This window comes from Falco cherrug, chromosome 21 (genome assembly GCF_023634085.1).
Source record: "Falco cherrug isolate bFalChe1 chromosome 21, bFalChe1.pri, whole genome shotgun sequence".
In the NCBI taxonomy this organism is placed as follows: domain Eukaryota; kingdom Metazoa; phylum Chordata; class Aves; order Falconiformes; family Falconidae; genus Falco; species Falco cherrug.
In genome coordinates this window covers 1,778,881-1,801,145 of record NC_073717.1, presented here as the reverse complement: position 1 = coordinate 1,801,145, position 22,265 = coordinate 1,778,881, and positions in this window count along the sequence as shown.

The following is a 22,265-nucleotide window of genomic DNA, read 5'->3' as shown; positions in this document are numbered from 1 at the left end:
CCCGTATGGTGAGTGGGTAGGACGTGATGTTTGGGAGACTGCAGGGTTTGCGCTCTCGTGTTCCCTTGTAACCTTCTGGTGCGAGTGTGTGCCCCTTGCCCACCGAGCACTTGGATCTCATGACAAGTGCAAGTTCCTCTTCACAAATGTCTTCCCCTGTTCCCTCGGGTAGCCTTTCTCTGTCAACGCAGAGTGAATTTTGTCTGGAGAAAAGAGGGACAGTGCTGGCAAGTAAACCGTCGGGCAGCAAACCGCTAAGTCAAAGTAGATGGCTCTCCGGCTGAACACTCAGTGTGCCCTCTGTTCCCATCAGGAAAATGAACACGCTGCGGACCTAATCGTTGAGCAGAAATTCCACCGGACCATCATTGGGCAGAAGGCTGAGCGGGTCTGGGAAATCCGGGAGCAATTCCCAGAGGTAAGGCTTTGTAGGAGAGGAGGAATCCAGAGGGGATATTTCCTACATGGGTAGTAGGCCTGTCGTCACAGAAGTCGTAACTTTAGTGGCTCTGTAGCGCAAGTGTCTGAGAAGATAGTTCTTTTAGCCAGAGGCCGCTAACACGGTTCCCCGTTTCTGAATGGGAAAAGGGCATGAGTAGGATCCCCCCAACCTTTGCATGTGTCTGACACAAGGGTTCTTGCTTTTGCTTGAGCTAACTAGAAATGACCGCTCCTGCAGGTTATCATCAGCTTCCCAGACCCTGCACACAAGAGTGACATCGTCCAACTCCGAGGTCCCAAAAACGAGGTGGAGAAGTGCACCGAGTACATGCAAAAGATGGTGGCAGACCTGGTAAGGAGGTCTTCTGCCTGCTCTTCCCTCCTACGTGCCTGGATAACCCTGGGGCAAAGCAGAGCTCTACTGGCTTGGGTAGAGCTAAAACACCTCAAGAGGAGGGAGCTGTCAGCTCTGTTTTGGCTGAATGGAGGCAGGGGGATAGTACCTGTTATGGGAAGGCTATAGGGGAACGTCCTTGCCTTTGTTTAGTCTTACAAAAGTCCCTCGTATAGAGAACTTCCTTGGGTCTAAGCCTGTTTTCAAAAGCTCGTTTATCAGAGCTCCTGAAGTCGGGCCTCCCTTGCCACGACAGTGTAAACTTCATGTCTCCCTTCCTTTCTCCCTTAGGTTGAAAACAGCTTTTCTATTTCTGTCCCCATCTGCAAACAGTTCCACAAGAACATCATAGCGAAAGGAGATGCCAAAATCAAGAAGGTGAGATACTGTTCCTAACACAGGTGAGCCGGGACGGGCCGCGGTGGGCCGGGACGGGCTGGGACAGGCTGTAACCGGCTGTGGTGTGCTGTGGTGGGCTGGGACGGGCCGGGGTGGGCTGGGACGGGCCGGGGTGGGCTGTGGTGTGCCGTGGTGGGCTGGGACGGGCCGTGGTGGGCTGGGACGGTCTGTGGTGGGCTGGGACGGTCTGTGGTGGGCTGGGACGGTCTGTGGTGGGCTGGGACGGGCTGCTGTGGGCTGGGACGGGCTGGGACAGGCTGGGATAGGCTGAGACATTCTGTGGTGTGCTGTGGTGGGCTCTGGTGGTCCGGGACGGGCTGTGGTTGGGCTGGGACGGGCTCTCGTGGGCTGGGACAAGCTGTGGTGGGCGGGGACGGGCTGTGGTGGTCCGGGAGGGGCTGTGGTGGTCCGGGAGGGGCTGTGGTGGTCCGGGAGGGGCTGTGGTGGTCCGGGAGGGGCTGTGGTGGTCCGGGAGGGGCTGTCGTGGTCCGGGAGGGGCTGTGGTGGGCGGGTACGGTCTGTGGTGGGCGGGTACGGTCTGTGGTGGGCGGGTACGGTCTGTGGTGGGCGGGTACGGTCTGTGGTGGGCTGGGACGGTCTGTGGTGTGCTGGGACGGGCTGTGGTGGGCTGGGACGGGCTGCGGTGTGCTGGGACGGGCTGTGGTTTGCTGGGGTCATGTGTGAATGGCTGGGACGGGCTGTGGTGGACTGCGATAAGCTGTGGTGCGCTGGGACGGGCTGTGGTGGGCTGGGACGGGCTGTGGTATGCGGGGATGGGCTGTGGTGTGCTGGGACGGGCTGTGGTGGGCAAGGACGCACTGTGGGGGGCCGGGACGGGCTGTGGTGGGCTATGGTGAGCTGGGACGGGCTGTGGTGGGCTGAAATGGTCTGTGGCGGGCTGTGGAGGGCTGGGACATGCTGTGTTGGTCTGGAAGGGGCCGTGGTGGGCCGTGGTGGGCTGTGGGTGGCCGTGGTGGGCTGTGGGTGGCCGTGGTGGGCTGTGCTGGGCTGTGCTGGGCTGGGACGGGCTGTGCTGGGCTGGGACGGGCTGTGATGGGCTGGGACGGACTGCGGTGGGCCGGGATGGTCTGTGGTGGGCTGGGAAGGGCTGGGACGGGCTGTGGTGGGCTGGGACGGGCTGTGGTGGGCTGGGACAGGCCGTGGTGGGCTGTGGTGGGCTGTGGTAAGCTGGGACGGGCTCTGGTGGGCTGGGACGGTCTGTGGTGAGCTGTGGTGGGCTGGGACGGGCTGTGGTGGGCTGGGACAAGCTGTGGTGGGCTCTGGTAGGATGGGACTGGCTGTGGTGGGCTGGGAAGGGCTGTGGTGGGCTGGGACAGACTGGCACGGGCTGTGGTGGGCTGGTATTGGCTGGCACGAACTGGGACGGGCCGTGGTTGGCTGGGACGGGCCGTGGTGGGCCGCGGTGGGCCGTTGTGGGCTGGGACGGGCCGTGGTGAACTGTGGTGAGCTGTGGTGGGCTGGGATGGGCTGTGGGGGGCTATGACGGGATGTGGTGAGCTGGTACAGGCTGTGGTGAGCTGGATCGGGCTGAGACGGGCTGTGGTGGGCCGGACGGGCTGGGACGTGCTGGGACGGGCTGTGGTGGGCTGTGGTGGGCTGGGACGAGCTGTGGTGGTCTATGGTAAGATGGGACGGGCTGGGACGGGATGTGGTGGGCCGCAATGGACTGGGACAGGCTGGGACGGGCTGTGGTGGGCTGGGACAGGCTGACATGGGCTGGGACGGGCTGGGACGCCTTGGACGGGTTGTGGTGGGCGGTGACGGGTTGTGGTGGGCGGGGAAGGGCTTTGGTGGGCTGGAACGGGCTTTGGTGGGCTGGGACGGGCTGTGGTGGGCTGGGACGAGCTGTGGTGGGCTGGGACGAGTTCTGGTGGGCTGGGACGGGCTGAGATGGGCTGGGACGGGCTGGGACGCCTTGGACGGGCTGTGGTGGGCGGTGACGGGTTGTGGTGGGCGGTGACGGGTTGTGGTGGGCTGGGACGGGCTTGGATGTGCTGTGGTGGGCGGGCACGGTCTGTGGTGGGCTGGAACAGGCTGTGGTGGGCTGGAACAGGCTGTGGTGGGTTGGGACGGGCTGTGGTAAGCTGTAATGGGTTGTGGTGGGCTGGGCTGGGCCGTGGTGGGTTGGGACGTGCCGTGGTGGGCCGGGACCGGTCTTGGTTGGCTGGGACGGGCCGTGGTGGGCCGGGACAGGCCGTAGTGGGTGGGGACAAGTTGTGGTGGGCGGGGACAAGTTGTGGTGGGCGGGGACGGGCTGTGGTGGGCTGGGACGCGCTGTGGTGTGCTGGGACGGGCTGTGGTGGGCTGGGACGGGCTGTGGTGGGCTGGGACGCGCTGCGGTAGGCTGGGAAGGGCTAGGACGGGCTGTGGTGGGCCAGGACCGGCCTTGGTTGGCCATGACGGGCTTTGGTGGGCCGGGCCGGGCTGTAGTGGGCGGGGACAAGTTGTGGTGGGCGGGGACAGGCTGTGGTGAGCAGGGAAGGGCTGTGGTGGCCTGGGACGGGCTGGGACGGGCTGTGGTGAGTGGGGACGGGCTGTGGTGGGCGGGGACGTGCTTTGGTGGGCTCTGGTGGGCTGGAAAGGGGTCTGGTGGGCTGGGACGGGCTGTGGTAAGCTGTAATGGGCTGTGGTGGGCTTGGACGGGCTGTGGTGGGTTGTGGTGAGCTGAGACGGGCTGTGGTGGGCTGTATTGTGCTGTGGTGGGCTGTGGCGGGCTGGGACGGGCTGTGGCAGGCTGGGACGGGCTGTGGTGGGCTGTGGTGGGACGGGACGGGCTGTGGTGGGCTGGGATGGGCTGTGGTGGTCTACGGTAGCCTGTGGTGTGCTGTAGTGGCCTGTGGTGGGCTGGGACGGGCTGTGGTAGGCTGTGGTGGGACGGAACGGTCTGTGGTGAGCCGGGACGGGCTGTGGTGTGCTGTGGTTTGTCCATCAAACAGCTTCTCTGTTTTTCTGTCTCTCAGGCCAACAGTTTTACCGTCTCCTCGGTCTCTGCCCCCTCTTGGCTTCATCGTTTCATTATTAGAAAGAAAGGACAGGACCTGGCCAAAATAACTCAGCAGATGCCAAAGGTATGGGTGAGCTGGTTAGCTTAGCACCCCCCACGTAGAAAAAGGTTTAGTCCAGATCACTCGTCACGAAAGAGAGAGGTGTATTCTAGCGTGGGTAAAACCAGGGGGAAATGACACAGATCTTTGCTGTTCAAGGGAACCCTCTCTTTTACTGCTGCAAACACTGCTCCTCCTATGTTATTGTCATGGGTTGAGCCCTTCCAAGGAAGCTTTATGTGGTGCTGTTTTGAGAACTGATGTAGTAGGATACCTGGAAATGGCGAGTGCAGCAAGGCTTCTCCCTGGGGAGTTAGACGGTATCTAGATAAAGGCTAAATGAGTAAACTTCTCCAAAGCCCTTGCAGAAACCGGGACGGCACCAGAGCCTTGGGCTCTAGGCACTGCCATATGGCCGAAATTGTTAAGTTTCTGACTTGTAAAATTGTGGGGATTTGGTCTGGGCTTTTGGGGAAGGAGCACATCTCTCAGTGGCAGGGATCGATGGTGTAGGCCTGACCAAAAGCATTGGCCTGGCTTGGATCTTGGCAAATTCTGAAGAGATTCATTGTCCTTCACCTCAAGGTTCACATCAAATTCACTGGAGGAGAGGATAACATCACTTTGGAAGGACCTACAGAAGATGTGCATGTGGCTCAGGAACAGATTGAAGCCGTGCTCAAGGAACTGGTGAGCTGCAGTTACTAGTTCCAGTAAGAAACTGGGGGAAGAAGGGGCAACAGAGCAGAGGTGATGAGGTGTTTGTCACATCCATAGGATGTCTTGGCATGCTTAATCGAACTTGCAGGAGACAAATTGTGTGGCAGGTGGATGACACCCCTTGGTCATCCATAGCATCCTTGAAAAGTCAGCATTAATTTTTTTGGTGCGGAGAAGGAAGGATTCTCTTGGTTATAGCTGGAGAGGCATAGAAGTGAGTCTTTTCAATGTTTCATGAGCACAATGCTCTCTTCTCAAAGCAGAGGAATGCTTGTGCTCTGCTTAAGAGCAGAAGTGCTTGTAGCTGACCGCTGGTGAGTCAGTGCCAATACTGGCAGTAGGCAGTTACTTAGGGCACGAGACAGAAGCGGTGGCCTGTCCTACCTGGCCCTATATAATATAATATATAATATTGGACATACATACATATATAGATATAGATATAAAAATATAATTCTTTTTAGATCCACGGGATGGATTACGCAATAATCAAGGCTGACCACCAATTCCACCGACACCTCATTGGCAAGAACGCAGCTAAACGGTAAGTGGAGTGCCTTTCTAGTCCTTCCCATGCTCACACTCTTCGTGTTTAGTAGATGGTATCAGGGGCTCTGTAGCTCACCCAGTGTGCTGTCTCCATCACGTTTCCTCTGCTTTCCTGGAGTGGTGGTGGTACAAGGAGAGAAATGGGCCGTCAGGCCTTGCGATGGCTTTAACGTGTGAAAGTACCTTGGGAGCCTGAACAGTAGTGGAATTACTTCTCTGTGCGAATGACATTTTAGCAGCCAGTTGTGGGTGGTGGAAATGTGCTTGGTGAGCTTCTCCCTGTAGAGGAATGAAGGCGGTGGGTTGATTAGCATTGATAACACGCAGCTGTGGCCTTGCCTCAGAGGCAGTGGGTTGATTGACGTGGATGACGTGCAGGTGTAGCTGGTTCCCGCTAAGGGGTTAAATAGCCCTGTGGCTTGTGGGAGAGGGTGTCAGCTGGAGGAGGAGCAGTGTGGTCTGGCCTCTGGAGGAAGGCGCTACAGCACCGGCAGTAGAATATGGTCAACGCTAAAGCCTTGTTGCGGTCTGCTAGTTTGATAGCACTGCAACGTGACCCCAGCCAAGAGTTTGGGGTAGAAAGGAACGATTATCCTCTGCTCTAAATGTGATACTGTTTGGGGAAGAAACACGCCTCGCTCTGACAAGGGAACAATGGGCTCTGTAGATGCCACGGTATTTACTTGGACAGGCTCTCGTGTGGCACAGGTCTGCTCTCAGTGAACTCCAGGGGGAAGAGGCAATTTCCCCTGTCTCAACCCTACCCCGCTGAGCCCTTCCCAGAGGCGGCTTTACTTCTTCAACAGCCTCTGAGCAGTGATAATCAAGGTGCCTTGCTTCCAGGTCTTTGCCTAGCAGATGGCGTCACCACAGTCCTTGCCTCGAAGTGAACAGGATGAAGGATCTGTACAAGGTGTCTGTGCGCATTCCCCCGGACAACGAGAAGAGCAACCCGATCAGAATGGAAGGAGACCCACAGGGGGTCCCACAGGCCAAGAAAGAGCTGCTGGAACTCGCTTCCCGTATGGTGAGTGGGTAGGACGTGATGTTTGGGAGACTGCAGGGTTTGCGCTCTCGTGTTCCCTTGTAACCTTCTGGTGCGAGTGTGTGCCCCTTGCCCACCGAGCACTTGGATCTCATGACAAGTGCAAGTTCCTCTTCACAAATGTCTTCCCCTGTTCCCTCGGGTAGCCTTTCTCTGTCAACGCAGAGTGAATTTTGTCTGGAGAAAAGAGGGACAGTGCTGGCAAGTAAACCGTCGGGCAGCAAACCGCTAAGTCAAAGTAGATGGCTCTCCGGCTGAACACTCAGTGTGCCCTCTGTTCCCATCAGGAAAATGAACACGCTGCGGACCTAATCGTTGAGCAGAAATTCCACCGGACCATCATTGGGCAGAAGGCTGAGCGGGTCTGGGAAATCCGGGAGCAATTCCCAGAGGTAAGGCTTTGTAGGAGAGGAGGAATCCAGAGGGGATATTTCCTACATGGGTAGTAGGCCTGTCGTCACAGAAGTCGTAACTTTAGTGGCTCTGTAGCGCAAGTGTCTGAGAAGATAGTTCTTTTAGCCAGAGGCCGCTAACACGGTTCCCCGTTTCTGAATGGGAAAAGGGCATGAGTAGGATCCCCCCAACCTTTGCATGTGTCTGACACAAGGGTTCTTGCTTTTGCTTGAGCTAACTAGAAATGACCGCTCCTGCAGGTTATCATCAGCTTCCCAGACCCTGCACACAAGAGTGACATCGTCCAACTCCGAGGTCCCAAAAACGAGGTGGAGAAGTGCACCGAGTACATGCAAAAGATGGTGGCAGACCTGGTAAGGAGGTCTTCTGCCTGCTCTTCCCTCCTACGTGCCTGGATAACCCTGGGGCAAAGCAGAGCTCTACTGGCTTGGGTAGAGCTAAAACACCTCAAGAGGAGGGAGCTGTCAGCTCTGTTTTGGCTGAATGGAGGCAGGGGGATAGTACCTGTTATGGGAAGGCTATAGGGGAACGTCCTTGCCTTTGTTTAGTCTTACAAAAGTCCCTCGTATAGAGAACTTCCTTGGGTCTAAGCCTGTTTTCAAAAGCTCGTTTATCAGAGCTCCTGAAGTCGGGCCTCCCTTGCCACGACAGTGTAAACTTCATGTCTCCCTTCCTTTCTCCCTTAGGTTGAAAACAGCTTTTCTATTTCTGTCCCCATCTGCAAACAGTTCCACAAGAACATCATAGCGAAAGGAGGTGCCAAAATCAAGAAGGTGAGATACTGTTCCTAACACAGGTGGGCCGGGACGGGCCGCGGTGGGCCGGGACGGGCTGGGACAGGCTGTAACCGGCTGTGGTGGGCTGTGTTGGGCTGGGGCGGGTAGGACGGGCTGGGACTGGCTTTGTTGGGCTGTGGTGGGCTGGGACGGGCCGGCACGGGCTGGGACGGGCCGGGACGGGCCATGGTGGGCTGGGACGGTCTGTGGTGGGCTGGGACGAGCCGTAGTAGGCCGGGACGGGCCGTGGTGGGCGGGGACGGGCCGTGGTGGCCCGGGACGGGCTGGGACAGGCTGTAACCAGCTGTGGTGTGCTGTGGTGGGCTGGGACGGGCCGTGGTGGGCTGGGACAGGCCGGGGTGGGCTGGGACGGGCCAGTACTTGATGTGATGGGCTGGGACGGGCCGTGATGGGCTGTGGTGTGCCGTGGTGGGCTGGGACGGGCCGTGGTGGGCTGGGACGGGCCGTGGTGGGCTGTGGTGGGCTGGGACGGGCCGTGGTGGGCTGTGGTGTGCCGTGATGGGCTGGGACGGGCCGTGGTGGGCTGTGGTGGGCAGGGACGGGCCGTGGTTGGTTGTGGTGGGCTGGGACGGGCTGTGGTGGGCTGGGACGGGCTGTGGTGGGCTGGGACGGGCTGTGGTGGGCTGGGACGAGCTGTGGTGGGCTGGGACGAGTTCTGGTGGGCTGGGACGGGCTGAGATGGGCTGGGACGGGCTGGGACGCCTTGGACGGGCTGTGGTGGGCGGTGACGGGTTGTGGTGGGCTGGGACGGGTTGTGGTGGGCTGGGACGGGCTTGGATGTGCTGTGGTGGGCGGGCACGGTCTGTGGTGGGCTAGAACAGGCTGTGGTGGGCTGGAACAGGCTGTGGTGGGTTGGGACGAGCTGTGGTAAGCTGTAATGGGCTGTGGTGGGTTGTGGTGGGCTGGGCTGGGCCGTGGTGGGTTGGGACGTGCCGTGGTGGGCCGGGACCGGTCTTGGTTGGCTGGGACGGGCCGTGGTGGGCCGGGACAGGCCGTAGTGGGTGGGGACAAGTTGTGGTGGGCGGGGACAAGTTGTGGTGGGCGGGGACGGGCTGTGGTGAGCGGGGACGGGCTTTGGTGGGCTGTGGTGGGCTGGGACGAGCTGTGGTGGGCTGGGACGGGCTGTGGTGGGCTGGGACGGGCTGTGGTGGGCTGGGACGGGCTGTGGTGGGCTGGGACGGGCTGTGGTGGGCTGGGACGGGCTGTGGTGTCCTGGGACGGGCTGTGGTGTCCTGGGACGGGCTGTGGTCTGCTGGGACGGGCTATGGTGGGCTGGGACTGGCTCTGGTGGGCCGGGACGTGCTGTGGTGGTCTGTGGTGGGCTGGGATGGGCTGTCGTGGGCTGGGACGGGCTGTCGTAGGCTGGGTCGCACTGTGGTGGGCTGGGACGGGCTGTGGTGGGCTGGGAAGGGCTGGGACGGGCTGTGGTGTGCTGGGATGGGCTGTGGTGGGCTGGGACGGACTGTGGTGTGCTGGGACAAGCTGTGGTGGGCTGTGGTGGGCTGAGACGGGCTCTGGTGGGCTGGGACGGGCTCTCGTGGGCTGGGACAAGCTGTGGTGGGCTGTGGTGGGCTGAGACGTTATGTGGTGGGCTGTGGTGTGTTGTGGTGGGCTGGGACGGGCTGTGGTGGGCTGTGGAGGGCTGGGACAGGCCGTGGTGGGCTGTGGTAAGCTGGGACGGGCTCTGGTGGGCTGGGACGGTCTGTGGTGAGCTGTGGTGGGCTGGGACGGGCTGTGGTGGTCTGGGACAAGCTGTGGTGTGCTCTGGTGGGATGGGACGGGCTGTGGTGGGCTGTGGTGGGCTGGGACTGGCTGTGGTGGGCTGGGAAGGGCTGTGGTGGGCTGGGACAGGGTGGCACGGGCTGTGGTGGGCTGGTATTGGCTGGCACGAACTGGGACGGGCCGTGGTGGGCTGGGACGGGCCGTGGTGGTCTGGGACGGGCTGTGGTGGGCCGCGGTGGGCCGTTGTGGGCTGGGACCTGCCGTGGTGAACTGTTTTGAGCTGTGGTGGGCTGGGATGGGCTGTGGGGGGCTATGACGGGATGTGGTGAGCTGGGACGGGCTGTGGTGAGCTGGATCGGGCTGAGACGGGCTGTGGTGGGCCGGGACGGGCTGGGACGGGCTGTGGTGGGCTGGGACGACCTGTGGTGGTCTATGGTGGGATGGGACGGGCTGGGACGGGATGTGGTGGGCCGCAATGGACTGGGACAGGCTGGGACGGGCTGTGGTGGACTGGGACAGGCTGGGACAGGCTGGGATAGGCTGGGACGGGCTGTGGTTGGCTGGGACGGGCTGACATGGGCTGGGACGGGCTGGGACGCCTTGGACGGGTTGTGGTGGGCGGTGACGGGTTGTGGTGGGCGGGGACGGGCTTTGGTGGGCGGGGACGGGCTTTGGTGGGCTGTGGTGGGCTGGGACGGGCTGTGGTGGGCTGTGGTGGTCTGTGGTGGGCTGGGACGAGCTGTGGTGGGCTGGGACGAGTTCTGGTGGGCTGGGACGGGCTGAGATGGGCTGGGACGGGCTGGGACGCCTTGGACGGGCTGTGGTGGGCGGTGACGGGTTGTGGTGGGCTGGGACGGGTTGTGGTGGGCTGGGACGGGCTTGGATGTGCTGTGGTGGGCGGGCACGGTCTGTGGTGGGCTGGAACAGGCTGTGGTGGGCTGGAACAGGCTGTGGTGGGTTGGGACGAGCTGTGGTAAGCTGTAATGGGCTGTGGTGGGTTGTGGTGGGCTGGGCTGGGCCGTGGTGGGTTGGGACGTGCCGTGGTGGGCCGGGACCGGTCTTGGTTGGCTGGGACGGGCCGTGGTGGGCCGGGACAGGCCGTAGTGGGCGGGGACAAGTTGTGGTGGGCGGGGACAAGTTGTGGTGGGCGGGGACGGGCTGTGGTGGGCGGGGATGGGCTGTGGTGGGCGGGGACGGGGTGTGGTGAGCGGGGACGGGCTTTGGTGGGCTGTGGTGGGCTGGGACGGGCTGTGGTCTGCTGGGACGGGCTGTGGTGGGCTAGGACTGGCTGTGGTGGGCCGGGACGTGCTGTGGTAGGCTGTGGTGGGCTGGGATGGGCTGTCGTGGGCTGGGACGGGCTGTCGTAGGCTGGGTCGCACTGTGGTGGGCTGGGACGGGCTGTGGTGGGCTGGGAAGGGCTGGGACGGGCTGTGGTGTGATGGGGTGGCCTGTGGTGGGCTGGGACGGACTGTGGTGTGCTGGGACAAGCTGTGGTGGGCTGTGGTGGGCTGAGACGGGCTCTGGTGGGCTGGGACGGGCTCTGGTGGGCTGGGACAAGCTGTGGTGGGCTGTGGTGGGCTGAGACGTTATGTGGTGGGCTGTGGTGGCTGTGGTGGGCTGGGACGGGCTGTGGTGGGCTGTGGAGGGCTGGGACGAGCTGTGGTGGGCTGGGACGAGTTCTGGTGGGCTGGGACGGGCTGAGATGGGCTGGGACGAGTTCTGGTGGGCTGGGACGGGCTGAGATGGGCTGGGACAGGCTGGGACGCCTTGGACGGGCTGTGGTGGGCGGTGACGGGTTGTGGTGGGCTGGGACGGGCTTGGATGTGCTGTGGTGGGCGGGCACGGTCTGTGGTGGGCTGGAACAGGCTGTGGTGGGTTGGGACGGGCTGTGGTAAGCTGTAATGGGCTGTGGTGGGTTGTGGTGGGCTGGGCTGGGCCGTGGTGGGTTGGGACGTGCCGTGGTGGGCCGGGACCGGTCTTGGTTGGCTGGGACGGGCCGTGGTGGGCCGGGAAGGGCCGTAGTGGGTGGGGACAAGTTGTGGTGGGCGGGGACAAGTTGTGGTGGGCAGGGACGGGCTGTGGTGGGCGGGGATGGGCTGTGGTGGGCTGGAACGAGCTGTGGTGGGCTGGGACGGGCTGTGGTGGGCTGTGGTGGGCTGGGACGGGCCGTGGTGGGCTGGGACGGACTGTGGTGTCCTGGGACGGGCTGTGGTGGGCTGGGACGGACTGTGGTGGGCTGGGTCAAGCTGTGGTGGGCTCTGGTGGGCTGGGACGGGCTGTGGTGGGCTGGGACGGACTGTGGTGTGCTGGGACAAGCTGTGGTAGGCTGAGACGGGCTGTGGTGGGCTGGGACGGGCTGTGGTGGTCTGGGACAAGCTGTGGTGGGCTGAGACGGGCTGTGGTGGGCTGGGACGGGATGCGGTCGGCCGTGGTGGGCTGTGGTGGGCCGTGGTGGGCTGGGACAGGCTGTGGTGGGCTATGACGTGCCGTGGTGTGCCGTGGTGAACTGTGGTGGGCTGTGGTAAGCCGTGGTGGGTTGTGGTGGGCCGTGGTGGGCTGTGGTCGGACGTGGTGGGCTGGGACAAGCTGTGGTGGGCTGGGAGGGGCCGTGGTGGGCCAGGACCGGCCTTGGTTGGCCGTGACGGGCCGTGGTGGGCCGGGCCGGGCTGTAGTGGGCGGGGACAAGTTGTGGTGGGCGGGGACACGCTGTGGTGAGCAGGGAAGGGTTGTGGTGGCCTGGGACGGGCTGGGACGGGCTGTGTTGGGCGGGGACGGGCTTTGGTGGGCTCTGGTGGGCTGGAACGGGCTCTGGTGGGCTGGGACGGGCTGTGGTAAGCTGTAATGGGCTGTGGTGGGCTTGGACGGGCTGTGGTGGGTTGTGGTGAGCTGAGATGGGCTGGGACAAGCTTTGGTGGGCTGTATTGGGCTATGGTGGGCTGTGGTGGGCTGGGACGGGCTGTGGCGGGCTGGGACGGGCTGTGGTGGGCTGTGGTGGGACGGGACAGGCTGTGGTGGGTTGGGACGGGCTGTGGTGGTCTACGGTAGCCTGTGGTGTGCTGTAGTGGTCTGTGGTGGGCTGGGACGGGCTGTGGTGGGCTGGGACGGGCTGTGGTTGGACGGGACGGGCTGCGGTGAGCCAGGACAGGCTGTGGTGTGCTGAGACGGGCTCTGGTGGGCCGGGACGGGCTGTGGTGGGCCGGGATGGGCTATGGTGGGCCGGGACAAGCTGTGGTAGGTTGGGACGGGCTCTGGTGGACTGGGACGGGCTGTGGTGGGCTGGAACAGGCCGTGGTGGGCTGGGATGGGCTGTGGTGGGGTGTGGTGAGCTGAGACGGTCTGGGAGGGGCTGAAACGGGCTGGGCCGGCTCTGGGGGTCTGGGAGGGGCTGGGAAGGCCTGTGGTGGGCTGGGACAAGCTGGGAGGGGCTGGGACGGGCAGTGGTGGGCTGGGACGGGCAGTGGTGGGCTGAGGTGGGCCGCGGTGGGCCGGGACGGACCATGGTGGGCCGGGACGGGCGGTCATGGGCCTGGACGGGCCGTGGTGGACTGTAGTGGGCTGGGACGGGCTTTGGTGGGCCGGGACGTGCTGTTGTAGGTTGTGGTGTGCTGGGACGGGCTGTGGTGGGCTGGGACGGGCTGTGGTGGGCTGGGACGTGCTGCGGTGGGCTGTGGTGGGCTGGGACGGGCTGTGGCAGGCTGGGACGGTCTGAGACGGGCTGTGGTGGGCTGGGATGGGCTGTGGTGGTCTACGGTAGCCTGTGGTGTGCTGTAGTGGCCTGTGGTGGGCTGGGACGGGCTGTGGTGGTCTGGGACTGGCTGTGGTGGGCTGTGGTGGGACGGGACGGGCTGTGGTGAGCCAGGACGGGCTGTGGTGTGCTGAGACAGGCTGTGGTGGGCCGGGACGGGCTGTGGTGGGCCGGGACGGGCTGTGGTGGGCCGGGACGGGCTGTGGTGGGCCGGGACGGGCTGTGGTGGGCCGGGACGGGCTGTGGTGGGCCGGGACTGGCTGTGGTGGGCCGGGACTGGCTGTGGTGGGCCGGGACGGGCTGTGGTGGGCCGGGACGGGCTGTGGTGGGACGGGACGGGCTGTGGTGGGCCGGGACGGGCTGTGGTGTGCCGGGACGGGCTGTGGTGGGCTGGGACGCGCTGTGGTGCACTGGGACGAATTGTGGTGGGCTGGGACGGGCTGTGGTGAGCCGTGGTGGGCCGTTGTGGGCTGGGACGGGCCGTGGTGAACTGTGGTGGGTTGGGACGGGCTGTGGGGGGCTGGGTCGGGCTAAGACGGGCTGTGGTGGGCTGGGACGGGTCGCAGTGGGCTGGGACGGGCTGTGGTGGGCTGGGATGGGCTATGGTGGGCCGGGACAAGCTGTGGTAGGTTGGGACGGGCTCTGGTGGACTGGAACGGCCTCTGCTGGGCTGGAACAGGCCGTGGTGGGCTGGGATGGGCTGTGGTGGGGTGTGGTGAGCTGAGACGGTCTGGGAAGGGCTGAACCGGGCTGGGCCGGCTCTGGGGGTCTGGGAGGGGCTGGGAAGGCCTGTGGTGTCTGGGACGAGCTGGGACGGGCTGGGACGGGCAGTGGTGGGCTGGGACGGGCAGTGGTGGGCCGCGGTGGGCCGTTGTGGGCTGGGACGGGCCGTGGTGAACTGTTTTGAGCTGTGGTGGGCTGGGATGGGCTGTGGGGGGATATGACGGGATGTGGTGAGCTGGGACGGGCTGTGGTGAGCTGGATCGGGCTGAGACGGGCTGTGGTGGGCCGGGACGGGCTGGGACGTGCTGGGACGGGCTGTGGTGGGCTGGGACGAGCTGTGGTGGTCTATGGTGGGATGGAGCGGGCTGGGACGGGATGTGGTGGGCCGCAATGGACTGGGACAGGCTGGGACGGGCTGTGGTGGACTGGGACAGGCTGGGACAGGCTGGGACAGGCTGGGACGGGCTGTGGTGGGCTGGGACGGGCTGGGACGCCTTGGACGGGTTGTGGTGGGCGGTGACGGGTTGTGGTGGGCGGTGACGGGTTGTGGTGGGTGGGGACGGGCTTTGGTGGGCGGGGACGGGCTTTGGTGGGCTGTGGTGGGCTGGAACGGGCTGTGGTGGGCTGTGGTGGTCTGTGGTGGGCTGGGACGAGTTCTGGTGGGCTGGGACGGGCTGAGATGGGCTGGGACGGGCTAGGACGCCTTGGACGGGCTGTGGTGGGCGGTGACGGGCTGTGGTGGGCGGTGACGGGTTGTGGTGGGCTGAAAAGGGCTTGGATGTGCTGTGGTGGGCGGGCACGGTCTGTGGTGGGCTGGAACAGGCTGTGGTGGGTTGGGACGGGCTGTGGTAAGCTGTAATGGGCTGTGGTGGGTTGTGGTGGGCTGGGCTGGGCCGTGGTGGGTTGGGACGTGCCGTGGTGGGCCGGGACCGGTCTTGGTTGGCTGGGACGGGCCGTGGTGGGCCGGGAAGGGCCGTAGTGGGTGGGGACAAGTTGTGGTGGGCGGGGACAAGTTGTGGTGGGCAGGGACGGGCTGTGGTGGGCGGGGATGGGCTGTGGTGGGCGGGGACGGGGTGTGGTGAGCGGGGACGGGCTTTGGTGGGCTGTGGTGGGCTGGGACGGGATGCGGTGGGCCGTGGTGGGCTGTGGTGGGCCGTGATGGGCTGGGACAGGCTGTGGTGGGCTATGACGTGCCGTGGTGTGCCGTGGTGAACTGTGGTGGGCTGTGGTAAGCCGTGGTGGGTTGTGGTGGGCCGTGGTGGGCTGTGGTCGGACGTGGTGGGCTGGGACGGGCCGTGGTGGGCCAGGACAGGCCTTGGTTGGCCGTGACGGGCCGTGGTGGGCCGGGCCGGGCTGTAGTGGGCGGGGACAAGTTGTGCTGGGTGGGGACAGGCTGTGGTGAGCAGGGAAGGGTTGTGGTGGCCTAGGACGGGCTGGGACGGGCTGTGGTGGGCGGGGACGGGCTGTGGTGGGCGGGGACGGGCTGTGGTGGGCGGGGACGGGCTGTGGTGGGCTGGGACGGGCTGTGGTGGGCTGGGACGGGCTATGGTGGGCCGGGACAAGCTGTGGTAGGTTGCGACGGGCTCTGGTGGACTGGAACGGCCTCTGCTGGGCTGGAACAGGCCGTGGTGGGCTGGGATGGGCTGTGGTGGGGTGTGGTGAGCTGAGACGGTCTGGGAGGGGCTGAAACGGGCTGGGCCGGCTCTGGGGGTCTGGGAGGGGCTGGGAAGGCCTGTGGTGGGCTGGGACGAGCTGGGACGGGCTGGGACGGGCTGTGGTGGGCTGGGACTGGCTCTGGTGGGCTGGGACGGGCTGTGGTGGGCTGAGGTGGGCTGTGGAGGGCTGGGACGGGCTGTGGTGGTCTGCGGTAGGCTGTGGTGTGCTGTAGTGTCCTGTGGTGGGCTGGGACGGGCTGTGGTGGCCTGGGACAAGCTGTGGTGGGCTGGGACGGGCTGTGGTGGGCCGTGTTTGGCTGTGGTGGGTTGTGGTGGGCTGAGACAGGCTGTGGTGAGTTGAGATGGGCTGTGGTGGGCTGGGACAGGATGTGGTGGGCTGGGATGGGCTGTGGTGGGTTGGGACGGGCTCTGGTGCGCTGCGTTGGGTTGTGATGAGCTGAGACAGTCTGTGGTGGGTTGGGACGTGCTGTGGAGAGCTGTGGAGGGCTGTGGTGGGCTTGGACAGGCTGTGGTGGGTTGAGATCTGTCGTGGTGGTCCGTGGTGGGCTGGGACGGGCCGTGGTGGGCCGGGACGGGCCGTGGTGGGCCAGGACGGGCCGTGGTGGGCTGGGATGGGCCGTGGTGGGCCGGGACGGTCCGTGGTAATCAGGGACGGGCCGTGGTGGGCTGGGACGGGCTGTGGTGGGCTGGGACGAGCTGTGGTGGGCTGGGACGGGCTGTGGTGGGCTGGGACGGGCTGTGGTGGGCTGGGACGGGCAGTGGTGGGCTGGGACTGGCTGTGGTGGGCTGAGGTGGGCCACGGTGGGCCGGGACGGACCATGGTGGGCCGGGACGGGCGGTGATGGGCCTGGACGGGCTGTGGTGGACCGTAGTGGGCTGGGACGGGCTTTGGTGGGCCGGGACGTGCTGTTGTAGGCTGTGGTGGGCTGGGACGGGCTGTGGTGGGCTGGGACGGGCTGTGGTGGGCTGGGACGCGCTGTGGTGGGCTGGGACGCACTGTGGTGGGCTGGGACGGGCTGTGGTGGTCGAGGACGCGCTGTGGTGGGCTGGGACGCGCTGTGGGGGGCTTGGACGCGCTGTGGTGGGCTTGGATGGGCTGTGGTGGGCTGGGATGGGCTGTGGTGGGCTGGGACGGGCTGTGGTGGGCCGGTACGTGCTATGGTAGGCTGTGGTGTGCTGGGATGGGCTGTGGTGGGCTGGGAAGAGCTGTGGTGGGCTGGGACGGGCTGTGGTGGGCTGTGGTGGGCTGTTACGGGCTGGGACGGGCTGTGGTAGGCTGGGACGGGCTGTGGTGGGCTGGGACGGGCTGTGGTGGGCTGAGGTGGGCCGTGTTAGTTGGGGACGGACCGTGGTGGGCTGGGACGAGCCCTGGTGGGTTGTGGTGAGCTGGGAAGGGCTGTGGTGGGGTGTGGTAAACTGGGACGGGCTTTGGTGGGCTGGGACGGTCTGTGGTGGGCTGTGGTGGGCTTGGAAAGGCTGTGGTGGGCTGGGATGGGCTGTGGTGGGCTATGGTCGTGTGGAACGGGCTGGGACAGGCTGGGACGTGTTGTGGTGGGCTGAGACGTACTGTGGTGGGCTGTGGTGTGCTGTGGTGGGCTGGGAAGAGCTGTGGTGGGCTGTGGTGGGCTGGGACAGGCTGGGACAGGCTGTGGTGGGCTGTGTAAGCTGGGACGGGCTCTGGCGGGCTGGGACGGTCTGTGTTGAGCTGTGGTGGGCTGGGACAAGCTGTGGTGGGCTGTGGTGGGATGGGACGGGTTGTGGTGGGCTGTGGTGGGCTGGGACGGGCTGTGGTGGGCCCTAGTGGGCTGTGGTGGGCTGGGACAGGCTGGCACGGGCTGTGGTGGGCTGGTATTGGCTGGCACGGGCTGGGGCGGCCCGTGGTGGGCTGGGATGGGCCGTGGTGGGCTGGGTCGGGCTGTGGTGGGCTGTGGTGGGCTGGGACGGGCCGTGGTGGGCTGGGACGGGCTGTGGTGTGCTGGGACAGGGCGTAGTAGGCCGGGACGGGCCGTGGTGGGTTGTTATGGGCCGTGGTGGGCTGGGACGGGCCGTGGTGGGCTGGGACGGGCCGTGGTGGGCTGGGACGGGCTGTGGTGGGTTGTGGTGGGCTGTTGTGGGCAGGGACGGGCCGTGGTGAACTGTGGTGGGCTGGGACGGGCTGTGGGGGGCTGGGTTGGGCTAAGACGGGCTGTGGTGGGCTGGGGCGGGCTGTGGTGGGATGTGGTGAGCTGGGACAGGCTGGGACGGGCTGTGGTGGGCTGGGACATGCTGGGTCAGGCTGTGGTGGGCTGGGACGTGCTCTGGTGGGTTGGAACGGGCCATGGTGGGCTGGGACGGGCTGTGGTGGGCTGGGACGGGCTATGGTGGGCCGGGAGAAGCTGTGGTAGCTTGGGACGGGCTCTGGTGGACTGGGACGGGCTCTGGTGGGCTGGAACAGGCCGTGGTGGGCTGTGACGCGCTGTGGTGGGCTGGGATGGGCAGTGGTGGGCTGGGACGGGCTGTGGTGCTCAGGGACGGGCTGTGGTGGGCTGGGACGGGCTGTGGTGGGCTGTGGTGGGCTGGGACGAGTTGTAGTGGGCTGGGACGGACTGTGGTGGGCTGTGGTGGGATGGGACGGGCTGTGGTGGTTTGGGACGGGCTGTGGTGGTCTGTGGTGGGCTGGGACGGGCTGTGGTGGTCTGTGGTGGGCTGTGGTGGTCTGTGGTGGGCTGTGGTGGTCTGTGGTGGGCTGGGACGGGCTGTGGTGGGCTGGGACGGGCTGTGGTGCTCAGGGACGGGCTGTGGTGGGACGGGACGGGCTGTGGTGGGCTGGGACCGTCTGTTTTGGGCTGGGATGGCCTGCGGTGGCCTGTGGTGGGCTGTGGTGGGCTGGGACGGGCTGTGGTGGGCTGGGACGGGCTGTGGTGGGCTGGGACGGGCAGTGGTGGGCTGGGACGGGCAGTGGTGGGCTGGGACGGGCTGGGACGGTCTGTGGTGGGCTGGGACGGTCTGTGGTGGGCTGTGGTAAGCTGGGACGGGCTGTGGTGGGCTGTGATGGGCTGTGGTGGGCTGTGGTGTGCTGGGACGGGCTGTGGTGGGCCGGGACGGGCCGTGGTGGGCTGTGGTGCGCCGTGTTTATCTGGGACGAGCTGTGGTGGGCCATGGCGGGCCGTGGTGGGCTGGGACGGGCCGTGGTTTGCCGTGGTGGGCTGAAACAGGCTGTGGTGACCGGTGGTGGGCTGTGGTGACCTGTGGTGGGTTGCGGTGGGCTGGGACGGGTTTCGGTGGGCTGGGATAAGCTGTGTTGGGCTGCGACGGGCTGTGGTAGGCTGGGATGAGCTGTGGAGGGTTGGGACGGGCTGTGGAGGGTTGTGGAGGGCTGTGCTGGGCTTGGACAGGCTGTGGTGAACTGTGGTGGGCTGGGACGGGCCGTGGTGGGCTGGGACGGGTCGTGGTGGGCTGGGACGGGCCGTGGTGGGCTGGGACAGGCTGTGGTGGGCTGTGGTGGACTGGGAAGGGCCGTGGTGGGCCATGGTGTGCTCTGGTGGGCCATGGTGGACCGTGGTTGGCCGTGGTGGGCCGGGACAGGCCGTGGTTAGCCGTGGTGGGCTGAAACAGGCTGGGACGGGCTCTGGTGGGCTGGGACGGGATGTGGTGGGTTGGGACGGGCTGGGACGGGCTGTGGTGGGCTGGGACGGGCCGTGGTGGGCTGGGACGGGCTGTGGTGGGCTGGGACGGGCTGTGGTCGTCTGGGACGGGTTGTGGTGAGCTGAGACGGGCCGTGGTGGGCTGAGACGGGCCATGGTGGGCTGGGACGGGCTGGTACTTGCTGTGGTGGGCTGTTACGGGCTGTGGTGTGCTGTGAGAGGCTGTGGTGGTCTGGGACGAGCTGGGACGGGCTGTGGTGGGCTGGGACGGGCTGTGGTGGGCTGGGACGGGCTGTGGTGGGCTGGGACGGGCTGTGGTGGGCTGGGACGGGCTGTGGTGTGCTGGGACGAGCTGTGGTGTGCAGGGACAGGCTGGGACGGGCTGGGACGGGCTGTGGTGGGCTGGGACTCGGTGTGGTGGGCTGGGACGGGCTGGGACAGGCTGTAGTGGGCTGGGACGGGCTGGGACGGGCTGGGACGGGCTGTGGTGCTCTGTGGTGAGCTGGGACGGGCTGTGGTGGGCTGTGGTGAGCTGGGACGGGCTGTGGTGGGCTGGGACGGGCTGTGGTGGGCTGGGACGGGCTGTGGTGGGCTGGGACGGGCTGTGGTGGGCTTGGACGGGCTGTGGTGGGCTGGGACGGGCTGTGGTGGGCTTGGACGGGCTGTGGTGGGCCGTGACGGGCTGTGACGGGCTGTGAGAGGTTGTGGTGGTCTGGGACGAGCTGGGATGGGCTGTGGTGGGCTGGGACGGGCTGTGGTGGGCTGGGACGGGCTGTGGTGGGCTGGGACGGGCTGTGGTGGGCTGGGACGGGCTGTGGTGGGCCGTAGTGGGCTGTGGTGGGCTGGGACGGGCTGTGGTGGTCTGTGACAAGCTCTTGTGGGCTGTGGTGGGCTGGGACGAGCTGTGGTGGGCTCTGGTGGGCTCTGGTGGGCTGGGACGGGCTGTCGTGGGCTGGGACGGGCTGGGACGGGCCGTGGTGGGCTGGGACGGGCCGTGGTGGGCTGGGACGGGTTGGGATAGGCTGCGGTGGGCCGTGGTGTGATGTGCTGGGCCGTGGTGGGCTGGGATAGGCTGTGGTGAGCTGAGACGGGCTCTGGAGGGCTGTGGTGGGCTGGGACGGCTTGTGGTGGGCTGGGACGGCTTGTGGTGGGCTGGGACGGGCCGTGGTTTGCCGTGGTGGGCTGAAACAGGCTGTGGTGACCGGTGGTGGGCTGTGGTGACCTGTGGTGGGTTGCGGTGGGCTGGGACGGGTTTCGGTGGGCTGGGATAAGCTGTGTTGGGCTGCGACGGGCTGTGGTAGGCTGGGATGAGCTGTGGAGGGTTGGGACGGGCTGTGGAGGGTTGTGGAGGGCTGTGCTGGGCTTGGACAGGCTGTGGTGAACTGTGGTGGGCTGGGACGGGCCGTGGTGGGCTGGGACGGGTCATGGTGGGCTGGGACGGGCCGTGGTGGGCTGGGACAGGCTGTGGTGGGCTGTGGTGGACTGGGAAGGGCCGTGGTGGGCCGTGGTGTGCTCTGGTGGGCCATGGTGGACCGTGGTTGGCCGTGGTGGGCCGGGACAGGCCGTGGTTAGCCGTGGTGGGCTGAAACAGGCTGGGACGGGCTCTGGTGGGCTGGGACGGGATGTGGTGGGCTGGGACGGGCTGGGACGGGCTGTGGTGGGCTGGGACGGGCCGTGGTGGTCTGGGACGGGCTGTGGTGGGCTGGGACGGGCTGTGGTCGTCTGGGACGGGTTGTGGTGAGCTGAGACGGGCCGTGGTGGGCTGAGACGGGCCGTGGTGGGCTGGGACGGGCTGGTACTTGCTGTGGTGGGCTGTTACGGGCTGTGGTGTGCTGTGAGAGGCTGTGGTGGTCTGGGACGAGCTGGGACGGGCTGTGGTGGGCTGGGACGGGCTGTGGTGGGCTGGGACGGGCTGTGGTGGGCTGGGACGGGCTGTGGTGGGCTGGGACGGGCTGTGGTGTGCTGGGACGAGCTGTGGTGTGCAGGGACAGGCTGGGACGGGCTGGGACGTGCTGGGACGGGCTGTGGTGGGCTGGGACTCGGTGTGGTGGAATGGGACGGGCTGGGACAGGCTGTGGTGGGCTGGGACGGGCTGGGACGGGCTGGGACGGGCTGTGGTGCTCTGTGGTGAGCTGGGACGGGCTGTGGTGGGCTGTGGTGAGCTGGGACGGGCTGTGGTGGGCTGGGACGGGCTGTGGTGGGCTGGGACGGGCTGTGGTGGGCTGGGACGGGCTGTGGTGGGCTTGGACGGGCTGTGGTGGGCTGGGACGGGCTGTGGTGGGCTTGGACGGGCTGTGGTGGGCCGTGACGGGCTGTGACGGGCTGTGAGAGGTTGTGGTGGTCTGGGACGAGCTGGGATGGGCTGTGGTGTGCTGGGACGGGCTGTGGTGGGCTGGGACGGGCTGTGGTGGGCTGGGACGGGCTGTGGTGGGCCGTAGTGGGCTGTGGTGGGCTGGGACGGGCTGTGGTGGTCTGTGACAAGCTCTTGTGGGCTGTGGTGGGCTGGGACGAGCTGTGGTGGGCTCTGGTGGGCTCTGGTGGGCTGGGACGGGCTGTCGTGGGCTGGGACGGGCTGGGACGGGCCGTGGTGGGCTGGGACGGGCCGTGGTGGGCTGGGACGGGTTGGGATAGGCTGCGGTGGGCCGTGGTGTGCTGTGGTGGGCCGTGGTGGGCTGGGATAGGCTGTGGTGAGCTGAGACGGGCTCTGGAGGGCTGTGGTGGGCTGGGACGGCTTGTGGTGGGCTGGGACGGCTTGTGGTGGGCTGGGACGGGCTGTGGTGGGCCGTGGTGGGCTGTGGTGGGCTTTCGTGGGCCGTGGTGGGCTGGGACGGGCTGTGGTGGGCTGGGACGGGCTGCGGTGGGTTGTGGAGAGCTGTGACGGGCTGTGGTGGGCTGCGACGGGCTCTGGGGGTCTGGGACAGGCTTGGACGAGCTGGGACAGTCTGGGACGGG